Source organism: Rhinopithecus bieti, unplaced genomic scaffold (assembly GCF_001698545.2).
Source record: "Rhinopithecus bieti isolate Rb0 unplaced genomic scaffold, ASM169854v2 scaffold_2888, whole genome shotgun sequence".
Classification (NCBI taxonomy): domain Eukaryota; kingdom Metazoa; phylum Chordata; class Mammalia; order Primates; family Cercopithecidae; genus Rhinopithecus; species Rhinopithecus bieti.
In genome coordinates, this window is record NW_016804209.1 from 4,455,755 (window position 1) to 4,464,209 (window position 8,455).

Below are 8,455 nucleotides of genomic sequence, written 5' to 3' on the forward strand. Positions count from 1 at the left end.
CTTGCCCAGGTTCACAGAGTTAAAAGTGAGGTTGTTGTGCATGACTGCATCTCCCAGGCCCATTCACCAGGGGTGCTGTTTCCTTATTCAGTTCATTGGTTCCCAGATTTTTTCACTTATTTGTGTGCTTTGCATATGCTCATGATACTAATATTCCCGGGAACCATTTTAAATTAGTTTCGTTTTTTTTTAAGGGCTTTTCCCCTTCCCCCCAAACTGTCTTTTTTTTTTTTTTTTTTTTTTTTTTTTTTTTGGTTTTTTTTAAGTTTGTTCAATTCATCTTAATACACTCTATTAGTTCCACAAAATGGGTTTTTGAAAATTACAGTAACTTGCTTGAAACAAACTGTTCTCCAATTCAATACTGTTTTTAAATTTTGGGATTTTTTTTTTTTTTTAAAGCCTGAATCAAGCTTCTCTTGCACCTGGGCAGGTTCTGTTTGCTTATTCACAGAAGGGCTGGTTTATGCCTACGTGCCATGGCATAATAAATAACAAGTTAAGGCTTCCTGCTCCTGGCTGAGGTAGACATTTCTGAACTGTAGTGATTTTGTAAAATCCACATTCCCTCCCTACCACACACAACATCTACCCTGGGCACCAAACAAGGCAGCTCATTATCATAAAACCACTTGGAACATCTCTCTAAAGACCCTCCCTGATCTAACAACACAGACTACTACACAGAACTGCAAGCAGGGCCCTATACAGGCCTCCATGAATCTGGCTCCCTGAATCATAGTGAAACAGACCTGGATGTAATTAACCAAATCCCCAATTGGGGGAAAAAGGCTAATTTCTCCTGTGACAATAGCTACCCCTTAAAGATCTCGAGTAGTTATTGCCAGACAACTAATAATTTTGACTTAGCTACTCACTGACAGGGGGTGTACTGCCTTTGGAAAAATCCTGCAGTAGGAGGCCAGGAAGCCAGAAGTCCGTAAGAGGCAATGCACCAATCTGGAGATACATCAGGCTGCAGCTCTCTGCTGAGCTTTTCAGCAGAAACCATCCAGCTAGTGCAGCACAGCTGAGCTCCTGACCCAGTCTTGGATCCCTCAAGAAATGGCCAATCATATCCCCCTGCATCCTGGATCCCCAACCCCTTCTCTTCACCTGAACTCTAACTTCATTTCTGACTTGTTTCAACTTCCACGAGATCGAAGTTCTTGACTTCTTCTTAAAATAGCTTTTCCCTTAACTCTTGTACCGAAACCCTATTCTATACCATAGATACCTGTCTTGGGCTCCAAGCTGCCATTTGCCTCCTGGCCATCCTCTTTGGCCAGTTTAGGTAACAACCAAATGTCACAGGGACCCTACACTGCTGCCAGGTTTATCCCAGCCCCTGGTGGGAGAACCAAAACAACATTCTAAAGGAACTGACTATACTCAGCCTTGGATTTTAGATACTTTTATCTCTACCACCACTCTGTCAGTCGAGGGCAGGTGGGAAGAGGGAAGGGAAGGAAGAGGGTGAGAGGAGAGAACTGAGAAGAAAGAAGAAAACGGACACTGCTATTGGTTGGTACCTACTATTTCCTGGTGGCTTGGAACCTTACCTATACCTTTTGTTTAATTGTTGCAACAAGCCTACGAGGTGTTATTATCCCCATTTTGCACGTGAGGAAGCTAAGCCTCAGAGATGTTGAGTAATGGAACAAGGTCCCCCTAGTCAGTAAGGAGTAGAGCTGGAATTCAAACCCCAGTTTGTCCACCACCAAAGTCTCAAACCCTTCCTCTCTCCTGCACTGTCTTCACATCTTGGTATTCCCTGCAGTGTCTAGCAGAGTACCTTCAGAGAACAGGTGCATAAAAATGTTTGATAGATGAATGCATGCATGGTTGACTCCAGCCTTAATACCTTATTATTCTGCAACCCACACATTTGATCTTGTTCATACTTTCTGCTTATAACATGCCTGCCAAATGCCTTGATTGGAAGTTAGATGTTAAACAAAGATGTTGCTCTACATTGTATTTTGAACTGCTGGAAAAAGCTACATACACAAATCTATAAATTAAAAGTGCTGAAGCAGACCCTCTGATAAAAATTATTTTCTTATCTTGCTCCATCATGCCCAGACATGGAGACAAATACAATACTCTAAGGAAAATCAAGTTTGCATGTTTTGTTAACTCTCAGAACTCAAAGACATTTTCCAGGCTGCCAATTTAATGAATATTTACGCTGGAAAAGACAGCAAAGAGGTCATGAGCTCAGATCCTGGAGCCAGGCAGATATGGACTAAGGCCCAGCTACAACACTTACTAGCTGACCTTGACTTGCTTCCTAAACCTTAGTGTTCTCATCTGTAAAACACAGATAATAAGAGTGCACAGTTCCTAAGGTGGCTGTGCTGATTAAATGAAGAACTCATGTACCACACTAAGCAGAGTACCTGCTACATATTTAAGGGCTGCATCAGTGTTAGCCATTTTTATCGTGGGAAGAGAATAATCGTGGTAGAAGTGAAACAAGAAAACTTAAATGAATTACTTAGCTTTGCAAACATTATTATAAGCACTAAGTTTACCTGAATCCTCTGTTCCAGCTTATTGCAACTACTAGAATGATCTACTCTGAAAGCAATGCAGTCAATAATGATACCATTAATAACAACAACCAACAGTTATATATCGATATGGTTTGGTTCTGTGCCCCCACCCAAATCCCTTGTCAAATTATAATCCCCACATACGGAAGGAGGGGCCTTGGGGGAGGTGACTGAATCATAGGGGCAGACTTTCCCCTTGCTGTTCTTGTGATAGAGTTCTCACGAGATCTGGTTGTTTGCAAGTGTGTAGCACTTCCCCCCGGCTCTCTCTCTCCTGCTGTCATGTGAAGATGTGCTTGCTTTCCCTTCACCTAATGCCATGATTGCAAGTTTCCTGAGGCCTCCCCAGCCATGCCCCCTGTGCAACCTGTGGAACTGTGAGTCAACTGAACCTCTTTTCTTCATAAATTACCCAGTCTCAGGTAGTTCTTTACAGCAATGTGAGATAAGACTAATACATGTGTATATGTATATATCTATATTATATAACTTTTTAAAAATTGTATATATTACATAAAATATACAATGTTATATAATATATAATATATTTTATAAGATATGATGATAATGATGAATGATATAAATTATTATATGATATATAATATAAAATGTTATATCTTATATGATATGTATATATCACATATATCATAAATAATAGTATATATTCATATATCATATAATATATTATGTATTAATATATCTTATATGATATATAAAATGTACACACACACATATATAACCTTTACTATGCTCCAGACATTGTTGTAACCACTTTTACAGATGAGAGTGTCACACAAAGTTATGCAGGTTGTGCCCCACAAGGATGTCCTGCAGGAACTTCAGTCCATTCTCTGTTGACCAGACTGAGCACCCGACATGGAACAGTCTACCACAGAGGAAGGGGTTCCTAGCACAGTCCTGTGTACATATATTGACCTATTGACTGATACATTAACTTTAGCATGTTTTTAACGTTTGAGAAACAGAAATAGAAAGTCAGTTTTGAGAGAACACAAAGCCTAAGTCAAAGATCACCATTCTAGTAATTTTATTAACGGAATAGATGAATATACCACAAAAATCACCAGTGGCCAAGTCCTATTAATAAGCTGCAGTGCTGTGTGCCCATGTGCCTTAGGAATACAAAAACAAGGCTGACCCTCAGCATACATGGACAATTCACATCTACCTCCTCCCCATTTCCTGCTCCTCTGTTCCTCCATCAACTCAAATGTCCTTTGTGTGTGCAAATGAAACAAAAAATCAAATATGACTGCAGGGTAACCAAATGCATTTTATGCATTGCCTAAAAACAGCAACAAAAATTATCTGTGCAGCAAAGTAATGTTTCCCTAAGTCATAGGTTCAAAACATGAAATTCTAGCAAACAATTATTTTTGTGCAGGCACACCTCCCAATTGCTGGTTCCTGAAAATGACTCCCAGGCTTAAAGACTCATTCATTTCCTCTCAACTCAGCCATCCATAACCTTGTTCAGCTTGGAGCTCCGGCCCAAACTAAATTGTCCCATCCTGCATAAGGCTTTGTACCTATCATCTTGGCATGGACCCAGCTTCAGTCTGGGAGGATGAAGGAGAGGGAGGGAGACACCATGGCCTTTGCTAGCTGGGGGTTTGAGGATAAGCCAGACTTCGCAGTTCTGGGGAAGCATTAGTTTGTGCAAATGGGATCTCTATAACTTTTTCATGTGCACAGAATCCTAAAAGTAATCCAAAGCATTTAGCTTAATCAGAGGGAAATGATATTTAAAATGTTCTACAACCTTCATCCAAAAGTTATTCCTCTTACCCTGCTCTCTTAAGAGTACTGACTTAGACCTTGATTTAAAAAAAATTAAAAAAGTGGGAAGGAGTGCGAAAACCAGATTGTGTTATTGTAAAATCCTGCCATGTAAAATCAGAATTGGATGTCTGATAATTTTCAAACTCAGAGACATTCTGCTAGATAAGATAGGAAAACCACTGGTAAGATTTAAGACCTAAACTTTTCTCTGTTGCTAATTTTTGTTATAGCTTGGTTGGGTTTTGTTCATTTGCTTCTGAGACAAGGTCTTGAGATGTTGCCCAGTGTGGTCTTGATCTCCTGAGTGCTTAACAAATCCTCCTACCTCAGCCTCCCAAGTAGCTGGTACTACCACACCTGGGTCTAACTGTTTCTAATTTTACTTACAGATTAAAGGTATTTAGTCTGTCATTCGAATTAAATTTCATGGAAAACCTGAAAATATAATGTTCTCATTCATTTACATACAATATGGCAATATTTTCAGGAATAACGTTTGTTTATATACATTGTCAGTAATTTTTCTACCAAATATCAAATTATATCTGAGAAATAAAACACAAATAAATAAAAACACCTTTGAGTTGTTCAATAAATATTCTCAAGCTTGACTAACTTCATTCACATTAGAATTTAGAAATAAGAGGTCTTTTCAAAAACACACAGAAGAAAGGTGCTTTTCAGTGATGCATCTTGGAATGCGATAAAACATTTTTTAAAGGTGAGATTTAATGTGGCTCCATTTTTTTTTTTTTTTTTTTTTCTGAGTCTCGCTCTGTTGCCCAGGCTGGAAGTCACTGGTGTGATCTAGGCTCACTGCAACCTCCGCCTCCCAGGTTCAAGCGATTCTCCCGCCTCAGCCTCCCAAGTAGCTATGATTACAGGCACGTGCCACCACGCCCAGCTAATTTTTGTATTTTTAGTAGAGGTGGGGTTTCGCCCGTTGGCCAGGCTGATCTCGAACTCCTGATCTCAAGGGATCCGCCCACCTCAGCCTCCCAAAGTGCTGCGATTACAGATGTGAGCCATTTTTTAAAAAAGGAACGATAACCAGAAGTTTCTGCTAGCCAGATAAAATTCCTTGAAAAACAACTTAGATTGCTGTTAGTGCTGCAAATACCTGTTTAGGAAATAAACCTTTTAAACACATTAAAAGATAAAAATAAGCTGTGCCAAAGACATGCAAAGAAAACCGCTGAAATGCTAGATGAAAATCATATATATTTTTTCAACCTTTTAAAAAATCATATGTTTGAAAATTAGGATATATAAAATACAAATCCAAACTCTTACATCTCTTTTAAGTCCTTAACTCTAAAGGTATTCAAAATTAGTACTAAATCCATCATTGAAGACCACTTCCATTTATTTTTAGGCCTTTGGCTAATGCTTTTGACACAAGGTTGCCCTTTTTCAAATAAAGTATTCCATGTCATGAACCCAGGAAGTTAAATTTCTTGGCTACCTTAAAGGACAGGATAACGGTAATAAATGACAGCCTGGGGTGATACACTATGCTGAAGAGGCCCCTAGTGGCGAAGTTACTCTCCAACCCGGCTTTATAGGTTTTATAAGACTGCTTCATCATGAGTGCAAAATCAATAGGTAGTAAACTCTACCTTAGCTTTGCCTCTGTAATAACCTCTATTAGCTCTAATAACATAGTAGGGCTATGATTTAGAATCTCAAGGTCCTTTCATCAGGAATCATTAAAAGACGGATGCAACCCGAAGAATAACTTCATTACATTCTGCATTTTAAATCAACAAATCTTTATTTAGTCCTTGTGCCCTGCCAGGCACTGTGTTAGACATCGAGGAAATAGGAAAGGTGAGGACCCCTGCAGATCTCACTGTTATTTCTTTCTCATGTAATAACATGGCATTAATGTAATAACATGGCATTAAGAACAGAGCTAGGGCAATATGAAGATTGGTAAGTACGATTCATCATCATATGAACTTATGATGGATTCTTAGGAAGATACAAGAAAAAGCTGAAGTATTGCCCCAAAGTTTCAGCTCCTTATTTTCAGCACCCATTCTAGGCTGCATCTGAGATTCTTCAATAAATAGTCAATGGATACATGAATGGAAAGTAAGGTTACAGAGAAGGAATTTTTACCATTTTTTTAAATGTTGAAACATGCTGGAGCTGGGGATCCCTAAATGTAAAGAAAGACAAAAAAACTAAAAGACAACATTTATGAAGTGCATACTGTGTGCTCCGGGCACTAGGCTAAGTTCCCAAATGTAATTTCCTCCTGCTAAGCATCACTATAAGGTGAGGAGTATTATTGGCATTTTACAAATTAGGACACCAAGGCCGGGAAAGGGTAAGTAACTTGCCCAAGGTCATACAGTTAATAAGTGGAAGAAGCCGCCTGGAGCTCAGGTCTCTGGAACACCAAAGCACAAGCTCACTGCATTGTAATGAAAACGGAAGAATCCAAATGTTGGAGATTCTGCTTTAAAACCCACTAAGACATTTTACAAATAGACATATAAGATTTTAGCACACAAAGACGAACAGGATTAAAGTATTTTGATATTGTATTATATGGAGTTCATATGGTGTGGTAGCTCAAGGCAGACGAATTATTAAATATGTACAGTGATCTTACAACGGGTATGGCCCATCTCTTGCTTTCTAGGAATTGACCATCTTCTTGGAGCCCAGTACCTAGTCCCCTGTGTATTATGCGCTATCACAAAACGTGTTCAAGTCGCCTTTTATGCCTAAGGCTTACATAAAAATTCATCTTGCCTTTCTGCATCTATTTCCAAGTTTGTAAGACCTTTCTCCCTCCAATTAGCAACATTTCAGCACTGCACAGGGCTTACTAATGTTCACTGTTGCAAGTAACACCAAGGTAATTTGACTTTCTTGTAGGAACAATGTCGACAAAATCCAAGAAGTCCTACAGAATTAAATTTAGATTTCTAGTTTTAAAAAAAACCGTGAAAGAACAGTTCATTATCTTTACAGTTCATTATCTTTATTATCTAGACGTATCTAATGGCATTAAGTAAAAACTGCGCCAAGGCTTTGAAATCAGAATAAAAGTGGAGTTTGTGAAATTTAACCTTTTTATTAGTATTTCGTTCATGAGTATTTCCCGAGGCTCACTGTTTTGGCAGGCACAGTGCTGTTAACATCTCTTCCTTTCTCACCATTCTTTGCTCGTCGATGAAAAGATAACTTCAAAATCTCTGACAGCAGTGCAGGTGCAGGAAGCGTGATGGAAACAAACAACTTTGCCTTCGCATCCTACAGCTTTCCTCTCCTCCCCGCCCTTCCAACCCCCAACCCACCCCAAGATCATGCCCTCGCACAGCTTCTGCCCCACCAATCGCACGGTCCCATGGGCATATTCGGACAGCGGTGACCCTCAGCCACATTCCCCCACGAGCGCGGTCCAGGGCAGGCGAGCGCGCTGCCCACCGGCCACCCTTGTCACGCCCCCTCCACCCTCTCCATCCCAGCCACAATAATACATCGCGCGGCACGTGGAAAGGCTACTTTTCAGTGGGTTTTGCAGAAAGTAATCAGACAGCGGAAGGCCACGAGAAACGCTGGTGAAGCCAAAACGACCCCGGCAGCGCAGCAACCCCGGACCCTCCCTGGAATCCCCCTCCGCGTCCCCGCGCGCCCACCTGGAGGCGCCGCGCCCTTGGCCTGCCGAACCGCTTCCCGGCCCCTGCCCGTGCCCTGGGCCCCGGCTGGCAGCGGCGGAGGGAGAGACCAGGCGCGGCACCGCTCCTCGCAGCCTGCCACGAGCCACCGCAGGGGTCGCGGGGCTGGCGGATAGCGCTTAGAGGCAGCGCGGCGCGTGGGCTACGGCGATCTGCCGGCGCACTGACTCCCGCCGCGCGGCGCACCGCTCCCGGCTGGGGGCCGGGAAGGACCCGCACTCAGCGCCGAGCGCCGCCCTGTGATGACTGCCCAGAGCCCAGGCCTCCGCGCCTCTGCCGCGTTGCCTGAACTTTCCCTCCTGCGCGGGCCGGCCCCGCGGGACTCGGCTCCACCCCCCCGCTCTGGCAGCCGCGGAGCCTCTAGGCGACCCCCGGGGCGGGGCAGCCAGCGGCTGCCGG

At 42.1% G+C, this 8,455-nt stretch overlaps 1 protein-coding gene across 1 annotated transcript in view; it reads right to left on the reverse strand.

Moving 5' to 3' along the window:
- Nucleotides 1-8,117, reverse strand: part of CSGALNACT1 (chondroitin sulfate N-acetylgalactosaminyltransferase 1) — a 365,212-nt gene extending 357,095 nt beyond the window's left edge. Inside the window, exon 1 of the mRNA XM_017867278.1 lies at nt 8,018-8,117. The gene's annotated coding sequence lies outside the window, so the exon portion shown is untranslated. The remainder of the gene's footprint in view (nt 1-8,017) is intronic.
- Between the last annotated feature and the right edge of the window lie 338 nt (nt 8,118-8,455).